The following is a 25,740-nucleotide window of genomic DNA, read 5'->3' as shown; positions in this document are numbered from 1 at the left end:
CGGTACATCTTAGTCTCTCCCGGATGAATAGAGAACATGCTAGCATGAGCCTCTCTCAGAATCTCCTGCCTCAACTCCTCATCTTTGGGCACACAGATCCGCCCATGCACCAGAATAGTACCATTAGCCGAAACCTGATACTCTGAATCAACATCCTTTGAGGCATTCACAAGCCCCAAATCCTTCTCCTGTGCCAACTGCACTTGCTCAACTTAGCAAACAACTTCTGCTCCCGCAACTTCTCCATAACTGCCCTCAAATGCACTACATGCTCCTCATGACTCTTAGAATAAACCAGGATATCGTCGATAAAAATGATGACAGATACATCCAGAAACTCCTGAAACACACTATTCATCAATATCATAAACGCTGCTGGTGCATTAATCAACCCGAATGACATCACCACAAACTCATAATGCCTATACCTCGTCCTAAGTGCAGTCTTCCTCACATCTGCCTCATCTATCGGTATCTGATGATAACCTGACGCCAGATCTACCTTGGAAAACCAAGTAGCACCTCTCAACTGATCCAACAACTCATCAATCCTAGGAAGAGGGTACTTGTTCTTCACAGTGACCCAGTTCAACCCCCAGTAATCAATACACAACCGGAAACTCCCATCCTTCTTCTTGACAAACAGCAATGGTGCTCCCCACGGTGATACACTAGGATGGATGAATCCCTTACTCAACAAATCCTCTAGCTGCTTCTTCAGCTCTGCCATCTCTGCTGGAGCCATTCTGTAAGGAGCCTTGGATAACGGCATCGACCCTGTTTCCGGTTCAATCGTAAAAGGATCAGACCGAGATGGTGGTAACCCCTGCAACGACTAGAACACATCCTCAAACTCCTCTACAACTGGAATACCGCTAACCGTAGACTTCCCCACTGACTCTGGCATAGATATGGTAACCAAATAAGCCTCATGGCCCTTCTCGATCATCTTCCCAGCCTGAATGGCCGAGATCACGAGACTCCCCGAAGTCGGTCTAATACCCTGAAAAACCAACTTCCCTCCTGGACGCTCAAACTCCACTCTACCCCGATAGAAATCCAAATGCACCATGTGTCGATGCAACCAATCCATCCCGAGAATAACATCATACAACTCCACTGGACTGATAAGAAAATCCGCTGGCCACGATTCCCTTGCAATCTGAATATCAATTCCTCTGAATCGTCCAATAACCCTCAGGAACTTGCGTCCCGCAACTCTGACAATTCCTGTATTTTCCCCGGGATCCCCTCTGATCCCCGAGCTCTCTGCACACTCTGGAGTAATGAAGCTATGAGTAGCTCCAGAATCAAACATAACATGGGACTTAAACCCGCCCAGCAACAAGGTCCCTACACAAACCTCATGTGTTGAGAACCTAACACTTTATCACCAGGAAACATTAAATCTGAACTTACTAAGAATTCACAAAGATTAAGTACCAGAAATTATACCTGTGATCGCCCCAGCACTGGTTCCACCAGTCTCTACAGTCATGTAAGCTCGTGGCGCCTGCTCAATCCGTGCCACCTGCTGCAACGCCGCCACTGCCACCGGCTGCAACTTGGGACACATGGGCCTGATATGCCCCGACTCCCTGCAATGATAGCACACACGAACCCCTGCCGTCGGAGCAATCCTCTGGGGACAACTAGCAATCCTGTGATCCTTGCTCCCACAACCAAAGCAACTCGCACCACTCGGCCTCTGCGTAGCTTCCCACCTCCTCTTGGTTCCCTGCACAGGCTTACCGTCCCTACTAGAACCACCCTGCTGCTGAGCCCTACTAGGCTGAACTGCTGGACTAACCGCCACTGACTGTGCCCGGATGTCCTCCTCAATCTCTGCTGCAGTCTCAACCAGCTCTACACGCGTAGCATAACTCCGCCCTCTACAGTGAACCCTCAAATTGTCACGTAGGGCCCTCAAAAACCTCCGGATTTGAGCCTCCTCAGACTCCATATCCCGACCTCCATACCCTAGAAGTCGACTGAACTCCAAGTCAAGCTCCCGCACTGACCGGGTTCCCTGAGCTAGCTGAAAAAACTGCACCTCCAACCTATCCAGTGCCTCTCTAGGGAAATACTCCAAGACGAAGTCAGCCCAAGACATCTACCTCTGTATTCTCCTGGCTGCCACAGAACTCCACCACAACTGGGTATAACCAGTCAAATGGTGGACCCCAATGTCCACCCAAAACTCCTTAGGACATCTCAGAGTATGGAAGTTACGTTCCACACTCGTCCTCCATGCCTCCGCAGCGGCAGGATCTGTACCTCCCGAAAACCGCTCGGTACGAATACGCCCATCTCTGTCAGCATGCTGATATAACGAGAATGAACCCCCACATCCGCAGCCACTGGCTGCCGCTCCACCGCCACCACTGGTGGCACTACCTGAGCCTGAGCCGGTGCCACCGGCGGCAACCGCTCTAACAACTGTGCCAGCAAACCCGCAAGGTCGACACCCGAGACTCCAATCACTGGGACACCCGCACCTGGGGCCCTAACATCACCGGCTACTGGAGCATCAACACAGCCCCCTCCGACCACACTCACGGAATCCCTCTGAACACCCTACGACTCGCCAACACCCTCTGCTGTCACACTCTAGTCCTCGGTCTCACTAACCACTGGGACTCTGCCCCTACCACGACCACGTCCGCTTCCACGACCACGACCAGCAACAGCACCCCCTCTAGCCATCTGCACTACCATGAACAAAAGGCTAAGCAAACAATTTATTCTATAACACAGAAACATAACTCACCGTGGAATCACACAGTAGGCTCGAAGAGGATGTTCTAGGACTCCATGCCACACACAATTGACTAACTCACATAATCAATCAAGACATGCAATCCCATACATCACAACAGAAACCTAGAACCGTAAGGGCTCTCATACCAAACTGAAACGACCCGACCCGTTTTTTTTTTTTTAAATAAATAATAAATAATAAATAATAATAATAAATAATAATCTATAACTAGTGATCCCATATCCACTAGCCACCTAACCACTATCACAACCAACAGCGGAATAACAAATACCAATATCCAATAAATAAATAACCAATCTTAAACCATAACTACAATCCAATAATTAAACATCAGGAAACATGAAACCGACAACCTAACAATGTTTCTAAAAACTCAACTCTAGCAACCTAGCAACACCAGACAACATACAATTGAATCCCTAGAACATCGTCCTCTTCATCGCCTTGATTCCACGATCACACTTTGCCTTTACCTGCACCACAAACACATATTGAGATGTGTGCGTATTTGATAAACACTCAGTGAGGTAATCCTCCCATCTACTGGGCTATACACACAAGCAACAATGATTCCAATGTTCCAAACAAACAACAAACAAAACATACAAACCAGGAAATCAAACATGTCTCGCTGGAAGGGAGGTGTCGACCGACACCAGCCAAGTGTCGACCGACACTGGCCTTGGTGTCAACCCACACTACCCCACAGTGTCGATCGATGCCCAATTTGCTGGTGTCGATCGACACTCCATCTGCAATCGCGATCCGCTCGAAGCCGAGAGTCGAATCTCGCTCCCAACCTCCTCCAAATCGCCCAATACACAAAACCCAAGCCGGAAACATCCTTAGAAACCTGTAGCAACCAATCCCCAACAAGAAAACACACAAAACAACAACACACAAGCAAGAACAAGGAAATCAAAGGCTTAGATTAGCCATGGTCATGCACTCACCTCTTTGCAGGAAGATTTGGACCAACAACAACGAATCCTACACTCCCAGCAACCTTCTAACACGTTCCTGGCCCTGGATCCTCAGTCCCACAGCAAGATCTCACCAAAAACACCTTGAAATCTCACAAACTTTCTCAAGAACCTTTAAAAACTGTTTTCTCCTCTTTCTCTCACTCTCAAACGGCGTAAGACAACAAAAACACGACCCTAGGTCGTTTTTCCCCCTTTTAAACCTCGGTTCAATGGTTTTCCCTAAACCAAACCGGTCCAAATCGATAATTAAATCGAACTGGTCGAACCAGAGAATGTTGGTGTCGATCGACATTATAGTTGTATTTGTTCGTTGTAGAGTTATGTCTTTTCACTATATTTTATTCAATTTTTTTTCATCACAACGTTTCGTTTTAATAGGTGTGTCTATTTAAATAGTCATATCTTTTGAAATCTATTTATATTTGTGTCTTCATCAATAACTAATAAATCATTATTCGTTGAAACAAATTTTTCATTTTATTTTAAATCTAAATATTTTGAATATTGTTTTTTTATATCTAATATTCAATGTTATTCTATCATCTAACTAAAATTTTAGAAATGATTATAGTAATATAGAAATTTAATAAACCTTAATATAGAATTTACAGTTGCATCTATTTATCATAACTTTTTGTTAAAAACTATTTTAATATTTAAAATTTATTTTATTTTGTTCTTAAGAGTTGTGTATTTTAATTTTAATTTACCGTTGATACTTTTTCACTCAATTAAATATATTTTTAATTATAGTTATTTAATAGAAAATTACCTTACTCATTATAACCATTAGTTCAATATTTTCAGTAAGGATCAGTTTGTCATAATGATTTTTTTAATTGTAACTCTTTACCCTAATTCTTCATAAAAATATTTTATATTTATAATATTTTAAACAATTTGTTTTGCAAAGTTGCGTCTATTCTACATAATATTTTTTTGTTATAAGTTTTCCTTTTGATGATTGTCTTTTTATTAACAGTTTATGTATTTAAACTATTCTATTACATTCAATTAATTTCATAATATATAATTTTAAATTTTAAATTTAATTTTTTTTAAATATACTTCCCGCGACATCGCGGGGGGGGGGAGGGGTCTGAGTCCTAGTTAATTTAATAACTAACAAAATAAAATTTTATTTAAGCAATGTTGTTAAAGTTTAACCCTACTATCATGTGGCATATTACAAAAAATCCCATTGCATTTTAATTAATTTAATAACTAACAAAATCAAATTTTATATTATTTTATAAATTAACAAAAAAATATTTTCAAAATTATTTAACAAATCTATTTATTGTTTCATAAATCTTAGGAAACAACAAAATCTTTAAAATAATTATAATACTTAATTTTATTTATAAAATTAAAATTAAATATATGCATTTCTAAATCGTTTAATAATGACAGATATATTTTAAAAATATGATACAACATTGCTTATATTTTAAAATATAAAATATTATACCAATTTTATGAAATTCTTTTTCGCACTGCACATCGACACAGTGACATCTTAATTAAAATCCAAGAAATCACAAATGTTGTATTTTATTCAATATAGTATATACAACTGAAAAATGAACCAAAAAGTTAAATCGAGATTTCTAAACACGACCGCTTCAATTTGGATTTTGCTCTATTTTCTGGATTTTACCAAATTTATATATATTCACGGATTTGAATATTGTATCGTGGACCAAAGACAAGTTGAAATCATAGTATGAAACTAAGTTATTTAAATGTAAAAGATTATAAAATGTATAGAACAAATCAATTTTGTTATTAAATACAAATGTGATTAATCCATCACAAAACACATGTCATAACACTTGTTCATGTAATATTACACAACACACCACTTGTCTTTTGTAGTTCACCACTTGTCATTACTAAGTGTATAAGTGTGTGACTCATGTTTTTTGGACTTCACTATAAATAAGATGTTGTAAGAACAATGATATATATAAGTTGTCTTTGATCAAAGAAAGTCTCTCTCACTCTTGTGGCTTCTCCTCCCTCTTTCTCTTTATTATTTCTTGTTCTCTTTTCATAGTATTACAAACACATATAAGTGATTTTCATAGTATTACAAACACATATAAGTGTTTTGCAGTTATAGTTTACAACAAAATTAAATTTATACTATTATTTAATAATTAACAAATCACAGCAAAGTTTTATGCAAACATTTTCTTGTGTTGTACAACATGGTAACTATCTAGTATTTATTTAAACGTGAACTACCAAAATAATGAAACGTTTAGTTACATTTTACCAAAGGTATGAAAGTTATAAAGCCCATTGAAATTCATAGAGCTACTATGATCAGAAAATTAGGGGATGGAGGTTACATGTGATGTGAGTAAACCAAACCAGAGTGGGTAAAGATTCATGTAACGCTTTCTTTTGAATCGAGCTGACAATCTCTTCTGCTTCTGTGAATCTGTCAACGATACCAAAAGGACCCGCAAATGAGACGAATGTTTGGTTATATAGACGGTTGTTTCTTTCTTAATTTCTAGTTTCTACTAGTAGTAGATGACAGTGGCTTGGCTCACTAATTTTTTTTATTTTTTTTGATATATTTGTAAATATCATTAGAAATGAAAAGTTTAGGAGTTATACAAGACAAACATATGGCTTTTGAAACCTTGCAAGAAAATAATAAAAACAAGGAGACAAATTTTAGAAAACACATCAATGATAATTGTGAAATCATCTAATCCAAAGCTGCATTAAGTTGCCAAAATGCTTCCTTTGTTTATGCGCAGAGATAACATTTTGGGTCTCTTTGTCAATCAGCTTGAAAGTGGCTTGGTGAGACAGTACTAGGTGGTTGTGAAGAACATTCTTTCACTGCTTCCATAAGTGGTACACTGTGGCTTGAGCTGCTATCTTCCGGATCACTATTTGGTTGAGGATTTTAATTGTTTTACCAGAAGTGGATGATGAAGTCAGCCTGTCAGCCAATTACAAAAAACCAACCAGTTCACGAAGGTGAAATGAGGTATGCCTAGACGTAACAGGTATTTCCACACTTCTGAAGAGAACTTGCAGTGGAGAGCAAATGATCCCTAAATTTAATTGAAGAGAGTAACACGTATATGTAGTTGAGATGTTTATGCCCTAGTATCTTTCAATTTTCAGTTTCCATATATTTTATCTGTCTCACAAAGTTTAATTCTGTTCTAGTCATTTTGTTATTGTATATTTATAGTCCAACACCGACACATCTACCTGTTAATATAACATGCCATCTTTAGAACAATACCAAAGACAAGTAAAGAAGCAGCTTTATTTATTACATCTATAAAGGTAATGATTCGTGAGAATATAAAATAAAGTGTTATCGTGATGACTAATTACCTTCTACTTCACTGTCACTGTGTATAATGCGATGGGCTTGAGGGTCCTGAGAATCATCTTTGTTACATGCTCGCAGGTATACCAAGTTCTTAAAACGGTTCAAGTTTAACCGCACATTGGATTAAATTCTCTGTTCAACATATAGTAGATATCACGAAGATACAAAGTGGGTTGCTCATGATAAAAAAGGTTTGAATACTGTTAACCGAGACAAGTGGAGCATAACATATGCCCATTTTAAAAGGGAGGCTTCGGTGTGTGGAGGAAAATGTAAAGTAGTAGGGTTTGATTCCCGATAGATAGTGTTTAAAGTCAAAACAACAGATAAAACTTAAGTAGAACAATAATGCTCCGAGCTAGATAGTGTTGTTTAATGTAAACAAGAGCATGCATGGACTGATGGACACAGTGACGGAGTAACCAAACAAAGATGAAGGTACATCAAAGTAATTATAATATAGTCATAATAACTGATCAATGGGAAACAACAAGCATAGACTGTCTAAGAGTCAATGATATTGTACTTACGAAATAAATTAGAAGGAAAATAAAAGCACTGATCTTACGAAAATTAAATTAACATTACATAATAAGATTCGCATTTTCGACATGGTTTAAGAAGGTGTAAATGTTTTGTCCTTTATGAGGTCCAAGCCCTTGAATTCCAACTCTTTTAATAGAGTTCCTCTCCATATCCAAGTGAAAAATGTAGAACGGATTGGACAAGACAAGTGGAGAAAACACAACTTCACTTGTTCCATTAACCATCCCAACAATGTAAACTTTAGTCTCCTCAACTAGCTCCTTCCACATAGGCGGCAATATGTGAATATGCCTTGACCATTTATGTTCTTCAGTGTCATCTATAAACCAGAACTCAAAGCTTTGAACTCTTCCATCCATAAATAAATGTGATCGACAACAAATTCCTCCTAATCTTCCCTTGTAGTTTATTAAAGTTGTCGGATACCCAAACACTTTGTTCTTAATAAAGCTGAACGTCTCCTGATTAACATTAAAGCAAACTATCATATCATTTCCAGACTCACGATCAGTAGCTATGTAATATAATATCCTTTCGATGCAAATCTCCCTAGGATAAGGGTAATGGTCTACAGAACATTCAATCATTCTCCATTTCAGTTTGCCCATTCCTAGTGTGAGAACTTGATACTCTTCCGCTTTAGACGAAAATGACCGCTCACAAATTGTCATGCACAAAACCTTATATTGTATTCCGATTGGATCCTACCCAAGATAGGTTATAACCTGACCCCTCCTCGATCTCACTTTGGGTAAGGATTTGAACTGTCTTGTGGTAGGGTTACATATCATCATCTTTGCATCCTTCCTACCACTTACAACCCATTCATCTTTTGTACACAACAATCAACAAACAGGGACACAAACTCGAAAGGTGTAATCTTTAGGGACACCCATATGACTCTCGACAACTATAAGGTTTGAACTGTTGTCTGAAATCACGTACTCAGGTGAAGAGAAGAAAAACCACTTACCCTCAGCTTGAAAAGTGAAAAGGAGACGTTGTAGTGACCCTCACTAAGGGCAGAAATCCCAAAATAAAAGTTTGAAGAAATGGCTCGGATAAGACGTAGAGAGGAAGAGGAAGAAAAACAAAGAAGAAAGGCCAAAGGAAGTCCGAGGAAAAATGTGCGAGTCAGAGAATGGTCGAGCCAACATCGAAGTGGCCAGATGTACGATCGAGACCTTAAGACCGATCATGAGTGGCGGTTTATGCAAAAAACTGTGTATGCGGAAGAGATGGTCAAGTACCGAGAAGGACGGTACGGTCCGAGAAGTGCCAGAAGGGACGGGAAGGACCGAAGAGAGAAGAGAGTTGTCTGATCTTGCTCTCAAATTCAAAGAGAGGAGAGAGTTGTTCGGGAGGGTGACGCTGTTGAGCCGAGAGGAGACGCTGTTGCGGATTAAGAGAGTTGAGAAAGAGACGTTGTCTGACGCGAGGAAGGGAGTTGTCTGATCCGCGGTGCAGTGAAGTCCGGTCATCATCAGCTGCATCAGAGTGAGTTATGCGGTAATTGTGTGTAGGGCGCTGCATTGATCTTTAGATCTTTGTAAGTACCCTTTGCTTGTTGGATTTAGACTAGATTATGTTAGAATCAGTTTAAATTGATGCATGCGAAATATGGTAGGATTCATGCTAAATTCATGTTTAAATGCACATAGAATTTGAGCTAGGAATCACCATGCGAAAATGAATTTGGATGCATTTTAAGTAATTTGGACTTGCTTAAAATTGGGAAAAAGGATTTGCTTGCATGGTGGAACTTGAAGGATTTTACTTGCAATATTTCTTGCTTAAAATCGGTTACATGCATGAATTAAATTGGTGAAGTTTATTTGCAATTTTATTGCATAAAATTGGATGAGGTTAGCTTGCATGCGTAAATGGACTTCAAGGATTTAATTGGGTAAATCGCTTAAAATTTGCTTGCATGCATTATTGAACTTGTTGCATTAAATTGCTTAAGTTGCTTAAATTGGTTGTATGATTGTAGAACAATCTAAGTTGCATGAATTGTCATTCTTGTTGCTTGATGATTGTTGCATGTTTTCTTGCTTGCGATGCTTGATCTTCTTGCTTGAATCGTTCTGTGTATTTTAGCTAAGTCTCTCGAATTTGTTTCTTGAGTCCTAGCTAGAATAGAGTAGTCGATCTTCTGTTCCAAATGCGGTTTGTCTCGCGAGAGTTCCCGATGACTACTCGCGCGGGACAATGTCACGGCTAGCTAGCTACTAGCGTGACCGCTACATGACGATGTAGCATTTATGTGGGCTCATGCTGGTTACCTTTGTGGTTTCGGCATGGGAAATGTTGTGGAACGGAACAGATTATCGAGGGCCCTTAGATGAAAGAGTCTAGAGTATTTCAAGTATTCCTTGTAGTATTCTAGATGTCTTGTTTGTTTGTTTGGTGAAAGAGTCTAGAGTATTTCAAATATCCCTTGTTTTATTCTAGTCGTCTTTGCGAGTTGTGTAAGAGTTAAGAGTCTAAAGTGTCCGAGTAGTCCTTGTTCCCTTTAGTCGTCTTTCTCCATGAATAGCGAGTTTAGATCTTCCGAGTCAAGTCGTGTTGTTCTAACCTCTCTCGCTTGTTTGTTGCTTATTGCTTCCGCTATTGTTTTTGTTGCATTGCTTTGATTGTTTGTTTGATTGCCTGCCTTGCTTGTTTTCTTTGCTTGCTGGAGTAGTCGGGTTGGGGAAGTAGAATCCTATTTAGGAAAGGGGTGCCCAGGCTCACTGAGTAATCTTAGATTACTCATGATATTATTTTGTCTTGCAGGAAGCCTAAGTGAGTCTAGAGCTGGAGCAAACTTTAGGGTACCGGATAGGGTTTTCTGTGTTCTTTGTAAAACCCTGTATTTTCCTAAATGATTTCTGTAAAATTATCCGACTATCTATGTATATTGCTTTGATGATTTACTTTTAATGTAATAAATTATTAAAGTAATATATAATCGATTTTCGGGGAAAACATGGCAAGTTGCAAATGCTACTCGGCCTTGTCCGGGTCAACACAACGCGCGTGGGATGCAAGGGTTGCAAAGCCTAAGTGAACCTCAGCCGCGGGCGGAGTCGCGTCCAAGAGGACTGGTTGGGAAGCTGCAGCTTCCGTCCCTCGACCGGTCCACCAGGGTGCGGTTCCCACACATGTGGTATCCCGATGCTGTCCGCGGTCTTGTCCGGCCGTACGGCAGTTCGGGGGCGTTACAACGGTGGTATCAGAGCGGTGTTTTCGAACCTGCGAGCACTTGTGCTTTTCAAAGTTTTATCAAGTAAATGTGTCACAAAAACACAAATTTTATCCGGTTATTGGCTTGTCTAGTTTTAAGTTGAACCTTAGAATGGACTAACATCTTACCTTGTTTCTTGTGGGTTTAGATGTCTTCAGGTGATTCAGGTTGTGGGGATGGTTCAGGGGAAGAGGGGCCAAGACATGAGGATTGTGAGCTTCACAATGGGTATTTGTCGACGGATTCGAAGAGTAGTCACGAACCAAATGATCCGAACACTTGGAGTGTGGACTGGCTATTAGACGAAGACGATGCCAATCTGTCTATTGAGACCGATCCTTCCGAGTGTCTAGACGGATCGGAGGAGGTGGAAGTGGATCAGGATGATCAGACGGTTGTGTTGGAGATTGGTGAGCCGATTCGTATCCAAGTCAGGATTGACGCGCAAGGAAATTTTCAGACTGTTCCAATTGGAGATCATGGAAAGGCGGAGGTTGAGCTCGCCGATAAGTTACAGAATTTGCTGTTGGAACTTGTGGAGGATTACTACGACGATATTAATCCTGAAGATTATATGAGAGAGTACCCGGAGGCAGTCGAGAGGATTCTGAACTTCTTGACGGAGGTGTATGCACCAGGAGAAGAAGCAGCTGCTAGTAGGAATGGGGTAACACCCAAGACCGGAGGTACCAGTATGGAACAACCGGTGGAGGAGAGAGTGGATACGGTTACAAGAATTCTTCATATGTTGAACGAGTTGCACTCACCGGAGAGAGCAGATGGAGTTGATGGTGAGCCTATAGTACCAGAAGCCGAGAGGGAAGAGAATTCAGGTGACGGAGACCCTAAGTCCGAAGAGCCGACGATAGGAGGGGAGAAGTTTGTGGAGGTGATCGAGATTTTGTCAAGCGATGACGAGGGGATACCGACTTTGGTGGTAGAACCAAGGAGTGATCAAGAAGCGATACCGAGAGATCGAGATCAAGAAGCTGACGCAAGTGTGGAGCCTAGAGAGGACGCGAGACCAAGGACCAGTTCAAGCCAAGATGTGAGAGACCAAGGTGGACCAGATCAAGTGGTGCCAGACCAAGTAGTACCAGAACAGGTTGTGCTGAGACACAACAGTACTATTCGAGCTATACCTTTGCGGATGGTGTTAGCTGATCAAGAGGAAGAACCAAGAGACCTAGAATGGGAGAGGATTGATAAAATGGCTGAGTTAAGGAAATTGAACCGAGGACATGTAAGGTTCGAGGAAGGAGAGAGCAGTTCGAAGAGGTCGAAGATGGCATATCAGGAGATACAGTCGAGAGAGCAGCCGGACGCGCAGTCCATGACTTTGCAACCGAGAGGCCGACTGAGAACTAGAGCCACTGCCCGAAAGAGAGTGGTGTATCCGAACCAAATCCATATGAGGAATCAACCTAATTGCGATATGTGCGAGGGAGTTGGACATTGGACCAGGAACTGTTGGAGGACGTCGCTTAGACGTATGCTGTCCCCAGAGAATGCGGAGTGTGAGGATTGTGGGATGCGGGGGCACTTTGCCTATCGCTGTCTGAACCCAGATTACATGAGGTATTCGAGACCTTGTGATTCGTGTGGGATGCCGGGACACCTGAATAATCATTGCTGGAGAGCAAGGCCGCAACGTCCGTTGATCCCAGATCATATCATCTGTACCGAGTGTGGGAGGAGTGGACATTTCACTCATAGCTGTCAGTAATTTCTACCAAGATCATTTGAACAAGTCCAGAGTTGAAGTCAATCAAGGACAGTGAAGATATAAGTCAAGAAAATGGAGTTCAAGTAGAGTGGGAAAGAAGCTATGCGAAGCCGAAGAAATCGGAAGAAGTTAAAGACCTATAGAGCGCAAAGTTAAAAAGTCAAGAGAAGTATCAAGCATAAGCTGAAGAAAGAGAAGTATTGAGTTGAAGAATCTAAAGGAGTGGACGAGTCATGGTACAATAAGGAAGAAGCTTTAGTACTTGAAGAGTTTGAAAATATGAGGAACCAAGTGGATGCTGGAGATGAAGAAGCTTTCCAAAAGCATCAGCCAATGGTGTAAGTGGAACAAGTGTCGCATGGAGTAAGGCTATGACAACAAGACAGCCAAGGAGAAGTAAGGGAAGTTTAGTCTTCCAAGAGTATTTTCAATGAAGATATTAATGTGCTTGTAATCACAAGACGAGAACGCATGTGTCAAGAAGAATCGACATCACAAGAAAAGAAGGAGAAAGCCTGAGAATTCGGGGACAAATTCTTATAAGGGAGGGGGGAGAATGTAGTGACCCTCACTAAGGGCAGAAATCCCAAAATAAAAGTTTGAAGAAATGGCCCGGATAAGACTTAGAGAGGAAGAGGAAGAAAAACAAAGAAGAAAGGCCGAAGAAAGTCCGAGGAAAAATGTGCGAGTCAGAGAATGACCGAGCCAAGATCAAAGTGGCCGGATGTACGATCGAGACCTTAAGACAGATCAGGAGTGGCGGTTTACGCAGAAAACTGCATATGCGGAAGAGACGGTCAAGTACCAAGAAGGACGGTATGGTCCGAGAAGTGCCAGAAGGGACGAGAAGGATGGAAGAGAGAAGACCGAGAGTTGTCCGATAAAAGACCGAGGGAATCCGGAGGAACCGAAAACAGTCCAGACCAAGACTGACCAATGACCGAGAAGTGTCTGAGCGATGCCGTACGTACCGAATGATAGGACGGTACAACGTTTGCCAAAGGAAGAAGAGATAGTGGCGACATAATCATTGTGTTTCTATGATTTGGGCCAATCAAATTTCATGAAAGGGCAAGTGTGATACACGCGCCACATGCAAGCTCATGCTTGCCAAGTGGCTGGCGTTTGGTGTACACGCGCCACATGCAAGGCTGAGTGTGTCATTTGTCAAAACGCACTAAGGGGAAGAGAAGGGGTGCTCGACCTATAAATATGCCTCTTGATCTTGCTCTCGAATTCAAAGAGAGGAGAGAGTTGTTCGGGAGGGTGACGCCGTTGAGCCGAGAAGGAGACGATGTTTCGGACGAAGAGAGTTGAGAAAGAGACGCTTTCTGACGCGAGGAAGGGAGTTGTATGATCCGTGGTGCAGTGAAGTCCGATCATCATCAGCTGCATCAGAGTGAGTTCTGCGGTAATTGTGTGTGGGGCGCTGCATTGATCTTTAGATCTTTGCAAGTACCCTTTGCTTGTTGCATTTAGACTAGATTCATGTTAGAATCTGTTTAAAGTGATGCATGCGAAATATGGTAGGATTCATGCTAAATTCATGTTTAAATGCACATAGAAATTGAGCTAGAAATCACCATGCGAAAAATGAATTTGGATGCATTTTAAGTAATTTGGACTTGCTTAAGATTGGGAAAAAGGATTTGCATGCATGGTGGAACTTGAAGGATTTTACTTGCAATATTTCTTGCTTAAAATCGGTTACATGCATGAATTAAATTGGTGAAGTTTATTTGCAATTTTATTGCATAAAATTGGATGAGGTTAGCTTGCATGCGTAAATGGACTTAAAGGAGTTAATTGGGTAAATCGCTTAAAATTTGCTTGCATGCATAATTGAACTTGTTGCATTAAATTGCTTAAGTTGCTTAAATTGGTTGTATCCTTGTAGAACAATCTAAGTTGCATGAATTGTCATTCTTGTTGCTTGATGATTGTTGCATGTTTTCTTGCTTGATTTTCTTGCTTGCAATGCTTGATCTTCTTGCTTGAATCGTCCTGTGTATTTTAGCTAAGTCTCTCGAATTTGTTTCTTGAGTCCTAGCTAGAATAGAGTAGTCGATCTTCTGTTCCAAATGCGGTTTGTCTCGCGAGAGTTCCCGATGACTACTCGCGCGGGACAATGTCACGGCTAGCTAGCTACTAGCGTGACCGCTAGATGACGATGTAGCATTTATGTGGGCTCATGCTGGTTACCTTTGTGGTTTCGGCATGAGAAATGTTGTGGAACGGAACAGATTGTCGAGGGCCCTTAGGTGAAAGAGTCTAGAGTATTTCAAGTATTCCTTGTAGTATTATAGATGTTTTGTTTGTTTGTTAGGTGAAAGAGTCTAGAGTATTTCAAGTATCCCTTGTTTTATTCTAGTCGTCTTTGCGAGTTGTGTAAGAGTTAAGAGTCTAAAGTGTCCGAGTAGTCCTTGTTCCCTTTAGTCGTCTTTCTCCGTGAATAGCGAGTTTAGATCTTCCGAGTTGAGTCGTGTTGTTCTAACCTCTCTCGCTTGTTTGCTGCTTATTGCTTCCGCTATTGGTTCTGTTGCGTTGCTTTGATTAGTTGTTTGATTGCCTGCCTTGCTTGTTTTCTTTGCTTGCTGGGGTAGTCGGTTGGGGAAGTAGAATCCGGTTTAGGAAAGGGGTGCCCAGGCTCACTGAGTAATCTTAGATTACTCATGATATTATTTTGTCTTGCAGGAAACCTAAGTGAGTCTAGAGCTGGAGCAAACTTTAGGGTACCAGATAGGGTTTTCTGTGTTCTTTGTAAAACCCTATATTTTCCTAAACGATTTCTATAAAATTATCCGACTATCTATGTATATTGCTTTGATGATTTACTTTTAATGTAATAAATTATTAAAGTAATATATATCCGGTTTTCGGGGAAAACATGATAAGTGTAAATGGTACTCGGCATTGTCCGGGTCAACACAACGCGCGTGGGATGCATTGGTTGCAAAACCTAAGTGAACCTCAGCCGCGAGCGGAGTCGCGTCCAGGAGGACTGGTCGGGAAGCTGCAGCTTCTGTCCCTCGACTGGACCACCAGGGTGTGGTTCCCACACATGTGGCGTCCCGATGCAGTCCGCGATCCTGTCCGACCGTACGGCGGTTCGGGAGTGTTATAGATGTGGCCGAGCAGAAGACCTCGTCAGGAACTTGTTGGTGAAATATGGGTTGCGGAGAAGAGAATTCCAGTTCTTTGACACGCAACGAGACCTCGCGACGGATTTGGCAGCTGGCAGTCTGGAAAGTATTTCGACCATGACACAGTTGGCAGCGTCCCAGAGTTTTCTCCTAACCCGTCCGTTGAAGATTTGGTTAGGTGAGCCTCATCTTTGGAGACGTGCTCCTTTCGTTTTCTCTTGGCGGACATTGGATGAAAAAACAATGAAATGAAACCCTTTAAGTATTGAGTACCGATAGACAAACACAACAACAACCTATAGTTTATATATATATGGTCGTCCAAGATTTTACAAACTAAATGAAACCCTTACAATTCTGATTCTGTATCTTATCTCTTTTGTAACATTATCTTCTTTTCTTTTATTTCCTTTTGCAGTAACCTTATTATTAGGTATATAGAGATTATTAGCTATATTTAGGTGATAATTTTATTTTTATATATATTACCACCCAAACATACTGTTGGTTTTGCACCTTTATATATATATTTTAGGAAATGAAATCTTTTTTTATATATATTTCTGAGTATCTTGCAAAAGTATCAAATTTAATAAATTTTGATCCAACTTATATATGACATCAAATTTGGCATACAAACATATAAATTATTATCTATATTTAGCTAGGTAACAGTTTTCATTAATATATTACCACCCAATCATACTGTTGTTTTAGCTCTTTGAAATATATTTAATTTTTTTTTATAAATCTTACATATGTATATATGTGTATCTTGCAAAAATATTACAATTTAATAAACTTTGGATCAAACTCATCACAGAAAATTTGATATAGAATTTATTTTTTATTTATACTATTTGTAATAAATTGTACAATTTTCTTTTTATGTATACTATTTTTTTTTGTACAGTTAACTGACTTGACAGGATTATTATCAAATTTTGTGATGATGTAAACAGGACCGAAAAAACAGAGAGTTATGATATGTTTGATATTTATTTTGATCGATGGTGATCATATCTACCTGGTTAGTATGCCCATAAAATTGTTACTTTCTTTTTAGATGTATGAGGCACCACCACTGCCTTTCATCCAATATTTTCCAATCAATATGAACTTTAGACTTCAAGGCACGAGGGAAAAGATAAGAAGGAAAATTAAATTATGATTGAATTAATGTTGATGAAGATAATTGAGATGTTGAAGAAACATGATTATAATCATCCAATAACCTATAATCGGGTTGGCGAGAACAAAAAAAAAAAACTGAACAATCGCTAACTACATGAAGAGATAATTAAGGACCGTATTTGTAAAGTCTTATGAAGTCCTAAAACACTTACATACGGTTCACATTGTCTATATGATCTACAAAGGTGAAAATCCCTGAATCCTTACGAGATGCAAGCCCTTGGATTCCAACTTTTATGACTGTATTCCTCTCTACATTGTAGCTCAAAACGTAGAAAGGATCGGATGGAAAATATGGAGACAACACAATTTCACCATTACGAGTCATCCCAACAACGTGTAAACCGGTTTCTGCTGCAACTAAATTCTTCCAAATAGGTGGGATTATGTAGATATGCCTCGACCATCTTCGCTCTTCGGCATCATCTAATAGCCACAATTCAATACTTTTTGCTGTTCCAAAAAAATTAGAAGCGAACTAAGCACACCTAATTTACCCTTGTAGTCGATCAGAGTCATACACCCTAGCTCCTCCATAGGTAGTGTTCAATCTTTTTTTGTTTGAACAAAAGACTGCTGACCATTGTAACTTTCAGAGAACTAAAAATGGTCAACCCATTACTATATATTTATATCAAAGAAAACAATTTTGAATACAGTTTCACTTGATTATTAGATTTTTAACAAGAAAAATATCAGCACCTAACACTATAACAAATTTTATAGACAATACTAACACACACTTTACAAATTTTAAAATAGCATTAATTAACACAAATATTGTTGAGAACAAAGATTTAGGGAATTGTTCTTTTGTGTTATTCATTTGTTGCATAAGATACAACATATATATAGGATACAATATTAGGGTTTAGGGTTTACACTAATGGGCCGATAGGGATCCTTATAATATAATATATCTATAACAAATATAATATTTTAATTTATTTTTATTATTTTTTGTTGGTGTGGATTGACAATTTTGTTGTAACATTCAGAATCCAATTTTAGGTGGGTGTCGATCGACACCAAGTAAGGAGGGTGTCGGTCGACACCAAGTAAGGAGGGTATCGGTCGACACCACTAAATTGGTGGTTGTTCAGGTTTGTTTCAAAATTGATTGCTTTAGCTTGGTTTGGTTTGGAAACCCTAAGTCTCGTTTTAAAAGGCATGAGCAGTCTATTTTCTGGAGGGGTGTGTATTTTTCGCTTCTAAGAGAGAAAGAGAAAAAGAGACGGAGATTATGAGTTTGATCCTAAGAGCAAAGGGAGCCTTGACCCTTGAGAAGGGTTAGGAGAAGGAGAAGGGAGATCCATCATCTATATGTGTGTGGGGAAGGATGTGATTAGTTAGTGATGGATTACGAGAGTCAAGGAGGCTTTCTTATGACTGTTATCAGGTAAGTCGTGTTGTTGATGTTTAATCGATTAGGAAATAGATGACTGTGAAAGATTAGAGTTTTGCAACGAGAACGAGTTTGAAGGGAGGCTCGGATCATAATTTCAGGGTTGATGTCGTTCGTCGGTCGACACCAACACCTGTAGATGGACTGCGCGGACTGGTTTGATATGGCTACTTTGGAGCAATGTTTCAAGGATGAAACAAAGTCTGATTTGGCTGAAATTTGGTGGGGAGCTTCGTGGTACTACAAGATCCATATCCAACGGTGTATTTGTGGAATGAACGGTTGGTTTGTTATTTAATTAAGTGTTTTTATTGTGGTATGACATAGACGATTTTGTGGTAAGGTTGGGGTGTCGAGCGACACCAAGGTGGTTTTGGTCAACACCAGCATGTTGTTGTGTGTTTGGGTCCTCGGAGGACAGCTGGAGTTAGGTTTGGATGAGGGGAGATCGACGCAAGGGATGTCATGGGCGTTGGTGTCAACCGACACTAGGAGAGTGTCGATCGACACTATGTGTGTTGGTTCGCAAGTGGTGTGATGAATGACGTTCGACACCAGGTGGAGGTGTCGTTCGACACTAGATGAGTTAATAGTGAATTGGTGTATCCGTGGGGAAGTGTTGTAAGTGGCTAGACGTAATCAAATATTTTGATTCCAGCCCACCTCTCTTTTTACTCGGTCGCTAGGGATGGTTGGTTATGCGACACATTAACTAGATGAGGTGGGGTTTGGTGTACTTGTGGGAGTTTTTGTAAGAAGCGATTCCTACACCGGTTGTCTCGTCGGAATTATGGGGTTCCGGTGAGATCGTATGGATCCTGTTTGAAGATTGGGAATCCGGGTTCAGTCGTTTCATTTATATTTAGGATATAGTTTTTAGAGAACATGACTTAATGTTTAGAGTTTACGGTTTAATATATGAAAGCTTATTTTGAAATATAATGCTATTTTTGAAATATTAGAGATGTGCTAAATTTGGAAGCAAAACTTAGATTTTTGTTAGATGTGTGAATTGCCCTTTTAACAATCTCTTACATTTGTTAGGTTTCCAAATTTTACCCACTAATTAATTTTTTGGTGAATTTAGAAAAATACATTTTTTTCTATACCATTTTGGCAAAAATATCTTTTTTGTCTATTTTCAATAATATCCTTTGCCATGTACAGAATGACTAGATTCTAAACTCTAATATCTAAATACTAAATTTTATCTACTCAAAACTATAACCTAAATGTAAAATAGATAACTCAAACCAAAAAAAAAAAAATTCTAAAAGTTAAGTTAACATTGTAATTGTGATAATTGTGTATAATAGTGTTAAAAGAAGTGTTCTAAAATGCGCTAAGCGCTAGCCGGGCGGTGACCACCGTTTAGCGTATAATCATAAATGCGGAGACCATACACATGGATATATGTAGACATATAATTTGTTAAGCTATGCATACAAAATTAAAATAATAAAATAAAAACAGAAAATATTATAATCCATACTACACATGATTACCAAAATATTCAAAATTTTCACTTCTATAAAATATTAAATTTTTTTGAATAACAAATAAGTATGAAAATAATAAAAATTATGATAAATTTATTTCATAGTTGATTTATTTAAGCAAAATTAGTAATTTTTTAAATTGTTTTTTTTAATATTAACAAATGATATCGTTTTAATTTTTGAGTTTTTGAAAAAACGTTGTATATGCGAAATTTACCGTATATATGCTGTATAGGCACCATATATATGTTGTACAGTGGCAACCCGTACTATATTATAGCTACACAATGGTTCAATACAGTAAAAGCTGTACACCGTATATACGATCGTATATACCATATTTTAGAACACTAGTTAAAAGATGGCTAAAATAAAAATGGTTAAAATAAAAGTATTTTGAAAAATGGTACTTTGAAAAAAGATATTAAAAAAAGTGTTCGAGGCAGGGTGATCAATGATAATGTGATGATTGCTCATGAACTTATTCACTCTTTAAAAGTTCAAAAGAGAGTATCCAAATCATACATGGTGGTAAAAAAGTATGTTAGCAAAGCATATGATCGAGTCGAATGGAATTTCCTTGAAACAAAAATAAGACTGTTTGTTTTTTGTGACAAATGGAGAAATTGGATTATGGGAGCAGTCAGATCAGTACATTACTCAGTGTTGATTAATGGTTCACCACAAGGATTGATAACACCACAACGAGGAATAAGACAAGCTGACCCATTGTCTCCTTATCTTTTCATTCTATGTGCGAATATACTAAGTCACTTAATAAGATCTCGAGTAGCAGATGGAGATATTAGAGGCATCAAGATTGTAAATGGGGTCCCTGCAATAACACACCTTCAGTCGCTGATGATTCCTTATTCTTTTGTCAAGCAAATGTTCGAAACTGCCAGACCCTGAAAGATGTCTCTGATGTCTATGAATACTATTCTGGACAGCAAATCAATATGACAAAATCCATTATCACTTTCAGCTCGCGTGTGTATGGATCAACACAGACTCGTCTAAAGAATATATTACAAATCCCGAATCATGGTGGAGGAGGAAAATATTTGGGATTACCAGAATATTTTGGCCGAAAGAAGGAAGAAATCTTTTCTTACATCATTGAAAGAGTCAAGAACCGAACATCAAATTGGAGTGCCAAACGCTTACTCTCTGCAGGCAAGGAAATCATGTTGAAATATGTTGCTTTGGCAATGCCTGTATATGTGATGTCTTGCTTCTTTTTTCTTTTTTTGAATAAAATGTTAAGTTATATTCAAAAACAAAAATACGTTTTTACAACTAGTACATCATTCTTTGAGAGTTCTAAAGGCAGAGTTCAGAATAAAATTTAGAATCAATATCTAGTCTCAAGCCATTTGATCAGACCCGTATCGTAACGTCGATACCCCATGAGACCAATAGCGAGGAGTTGATTTTTCATCTGTGTGTCAATGAGTTTAAAGTTACATGTGAGTGTTATGAACGACATTGATTCCCTATTCATGAAATTTTGGTGGGAAAAATGATCAAAAAAACGTGGCATACCTTGGATAGCATGGGAGAGATTACAATACAAAAAAAAAGAAGGTGGATTGAGATTTAGAGACTTGGCAAAATTTAATGATGCACTGCTTGCAAAACATGCATGGAGACTAATCAACCATCCAAATACTCTATTTGCTTGTGTGATGAAAGCTCGCTATTTCAGAGATGAGAATATTTTAGAAGCAAAACCAAGGAAGAATGAGTCGTATGGGTGGTCATCCTTGTTAGTAGGAATCGATGTATTAAAGGTTCACACTATCTGCTGGCGATGGTAAAACAATCAAAATGGCAACAGAAAATTTGGTTGATACACACACACCACGACAGTTAGAGATGATACACCCGACTAGCAACGATGAAGGTAAGTTATCCAACCTTATTGCCAAATGTGGTTCACACAGGTACTAGAACAATTAGCAAATTCAGGCTCTCATCCATCCCAAAGATCATGAATTATTATTTTCGATTCACCTACCTGTATATATCTTGGAAGACAAGTTACTTTGGAACTATACCTTAGATGGCGAGTACACTATTCATTCTGGTTATTGGTTCCTAACTCATGATCCGGTGAATCCTAATACTAGACCTTTGTCCCCACATGGATCACTTGAATTAAAGACCAAGCTATGGCAACTTCCAGTACTTCTGAAAATACAACATTTTCTATGGCGATAGTTATTCGGTGCATTGGCAACACGGTCTCGATTAAGGACGCGAGGAATGCGAATTGATACACTTTGTCCCCGTTGTTGTATGGAACACGAAACCATAAATCATACTCTGTTTACTTGTCCATATGCAAGTCTAACGTGGCGACTATCAAATTCGATCCCGGGTACAAAAGATTTTGGGGAAGAGCTAGAAGAAAATATAACGAAGTTTCTGAATTTCACTCAAAATTCCTAATATCATAACTGCCAATCGGTTAGAACCATTTTGGATCATGTGGAGAATCTGGAAATAACTGGGTTTTTAATAAGTTTTTGGGAAAGTCCTTCCAAAATAGTTGTAAAAGCTAAAGCTAAAGTGTTAAAATGGTGTTCAACATTAATCCCTAAACACCATTTGGATGTATCGCAAAGAATGGAACATCCCCAACGACCACATTGGACACCACCCTCCTTACATTCGGTTAAATGCAATTTTGATGCAAGCTTCAATCAAGAAAAAAACAAAGGCACAAGGGGGATGGATAATTAGAGACCATCAAGGTGCTTGGAAAGCTTGGGGTTCAATTGATTTGGGTAATGTTTCTTCTCCTTTAGTGGCAGAAACTAAAGCTCTATTAACAGCTCTACAACATGCCTGGATTCGTGGATACATCAGTCATTTTCGAAGGAGACTGCGAGGTCCTCAACAAAATCATAAATGGTGAAAATGTCCGTAGTGAGATAGCAAATCTGGTGCATGATGTCCATTTCTGGCGAAAAAAAATTATTTCTCAATCCATAATATATGTGCATAGATCATGTAATGTTGTGGCTGATAATCTCTCTAAATCTTGTTTGTATACAGATTTTTACTCTGCTTCTCTAAACCCTCCATCAGGTCTTTTACTCTTGATGTTGCGTGACATTGATAAATAAATAAAAATTATTTGATGAAAAAAGAAATAAAAAAAAAAGTGTTTCTAAAAATTTCTCTAAATCTTGTACAAACTTTCATAAATTTAAGATGTGTCTTAATTATAATATATAACTAGGTAAAGTCCCACGCATTGCGTGGATTATATTAATATAGTAGTATTATATATATATATATATATATATATATATTAAAATATAGTTATTTATTTTTAATTTTAAATCAATTGTACTTTGGTTTTATTTTTTCTAAAATAAGATACTTACACATATTTTTTTAATTATGTAAAATCCGTAAACATTTTTTTTAATTTAATTACACATATGTTTTTTTTTCCTTTTATTTTAGTATTAGTGTTTGAAATATTTTTTATTATAAGGGAGAATACCTCAGTAGACGCTAATGGAAATATTGGTGTTTTTTTTTTTTTTGAAATTACCATTGTTTCCCTTTCTGTTGTGATATGGATTATTTGTGATAGGTTGACGCTTATCTTTTGTTTTTGTTGTTTTTTTTTGTGTGGATATTTATTTATATGGTGTTCTGCCTGTTTGCTTGTGTTTTTTTTTATTTGGGGATCTTTGTGGTTTTTATTTAGGGATCTAAGAATAAAACTTGAAGAATATAAGAACACCTCTCTTATTATTGATTTAGAAAACTCTCTCAAAACTAAATCTCTTGTTCAAGTCTTATAGAACACCTCTCCATAGACTCTTATATTTATAGATTTGAACTTTTCCTAAACCTATTAGAATTAACATTATACATCTTAATGATAATATAAACTTTTCCTTTTCCTAAACTATCTCTTTTGGCAACTTCCTAAGAGATAACTTCTTCCTCAAGTTGGAATTATCCAACATTCTCCCCCTTAATTCCAACCTGAACTCCGGGAAGCTTGATCTCCACAACTCCGAGCAAACTCCTCATTTCCTTGAATTTGACTTGTCCTAAAGGCTTCATAAGTATATCGGCCTTCTGCTCCTCTCCTGGCACATGATCAACTTCAATTTGATCATTCTCTACACACTCTCGAATGAAGTGGTACTTGGCAAGCATATGCTTCGTTCTCCCATGAAAGACTGGGTTCTTGGTTAGAGCTATGGCTACTTTGTTATCAACTCTAAGCAGGATCTTCTCTCCTTGCAAGCTTAGTATCTCACTCAACAGTTCTTTAAGCCATATAGCTTGTTTGTCAGCTTCCGTAGCGGCCATGAACTCTGCTGCGCACGATGACAATGCCACAGTCGGTTGTTTCTGTGTTGTCCACGTAATAGGTGATGAGCCGTAGTAGAAAACATGTCTTGTGGTGCTCCTTCCATCGTCGATGTCAATGTTGTGACTGCTGTCACTGTATCCGGTGATCCTTCTTGATCCATCCTTCTTGAAAAACAAACCGTAACTTGTAGTTCCCTTTAGATACCTTAGAACATGTTTGATAGCTTGCCCGTGAGACACGCTTGGACTCTGCATATAGCGGCTAAGCACTCCAACTGCAAAATACAGATCTGGTCTTGTATGAAGGAGATATCTCAAGCAACCTATAGTTCTTCTATATCTTGTAGCATCAATCTCTTTTTCTTTCTCTGCTTTCGACAAACTCAGTCCAGGCTCCATCGGTTCATGAGTTGAGTTGCAGGAACCCATCCCTGCATCAACGAGGACTCCTTGAGCATATCCCTCTTGTTTAATTCTTATTCCATCCGTTCCTTGAAAAACTTCTATGCCAAGATAATATGTTAATTTTCCCAGATCAGACATCTCAAACCTCCTTGGCATGTCTTCTTTAAACTGTTTAATGATCTTGATTGAAGTCCTTGTTACAAACAGATCATCAACGTAGATGGCTACAACCAGAAACTCATTCTCCTCCTTCTTACGGTACACTGTAGGTTCCTTCACACACTTCTTGAAGTTCATTTCCTTAAGAACTTGATCAAGTTTCAAATTCCAAGCTCTAGGAGCTTGACGCAATCCGTACAAGGCTTTATGCAACTTATACACTCGATCCTCTTCTCCTTTCTTCTCAACCCCCTCAGGTTGTGTAACCTAGACTAACTCTTTTAACTCGCCATTGAGAAAAGCTGTCTTGACATCTAAGTGGTGAATCTCCCATCCTTTTGTTGCCGCAAGTGCTATTAGAAGCCGTATAGTCTCGATTCTTGCTACTGGAGCAAATACCTCATCGAAATCTATACCTTGTTGCTGAACATATCCCTTTGCAACTAATCTCAACTTATGCTTATTCACCAAACCGTCTGCCTTCTTCTTGAGTTTGTAGATCCACCTAACTCCTATAGGTTTGACACCAACTGGTTTATCTACAAGCTCCCAAGTATTCTTCCTTGTAATAGAGTCTAATTATGCCTTCATAGCATCAATCCACTCTTTGCTTTTTCCAGCTTCAAAGTAGTTCTCTGGTTCTCCATCCAAAGTTAGAAACAGCCTGCAACTCTCTGCTTCTGCAAATAAAACATAGTCATTGAGATAACGTGGTTTTGTTATCACACGACCAGACCTGGTTACCAACGGTTGATATCTGACTTGTTGATCCACGGCTTGATTCTCAACAATCCCATCGTTCTCATCATCTTCTTCGTTTTCTTCCTCTTCTTGGTTGTCATGATTTACGTCTTCTTGGTCTGCTTCTTGTTGGTCATTATTTTGATCATTGCCATGTTCACCACCATCTTCTATAATACCTTCTTGAAATAGCTTAAACATACCC

At 38.9% G+C, this 25,740-nt stretch overlaps 2 pseudogenes; both read right to left on the bottom strand.

Annotated features, from left to right (window-relative positions):
- Positions 1-7,722: 7,722 nt before the first annotated feature.
- Positions 7,723-16,011, bottom strand: LOC104783936 (F-box protein At3g49450-like; annotated as a pseudogene).
- A 1,113-nt stretch (positions 16,012-17,124) lies between these two features.
- Positions 17,125-17,513, bottom strand: LOC147946013 (F-box protein At3g61340 pseudogene; annotated as a pseudogene).
- Between the last annotated feature and the right edge of the window lie 8,227 nt (positions 17,514-25,740).

Source organism: Camelina sativa, chromosome 4 (assembly GCF_030686135.1).
Source record: "Camelina sativa cultivar CO46 ecotype springtype chromosome 4, ASM3068613v1".
Taxonomy (NCBI): domain Eukaryota; kingdom Viridiplantae; phylum Streptophyta; class Magnoliopsida; order Brassicales; family Brassicaceae; genus Camelina; species Camelina sativa.
Note: the sequence above shows the minus strand (reverse complement) of the source record. Positions and strands in the feature narration are given on the sequence as shown.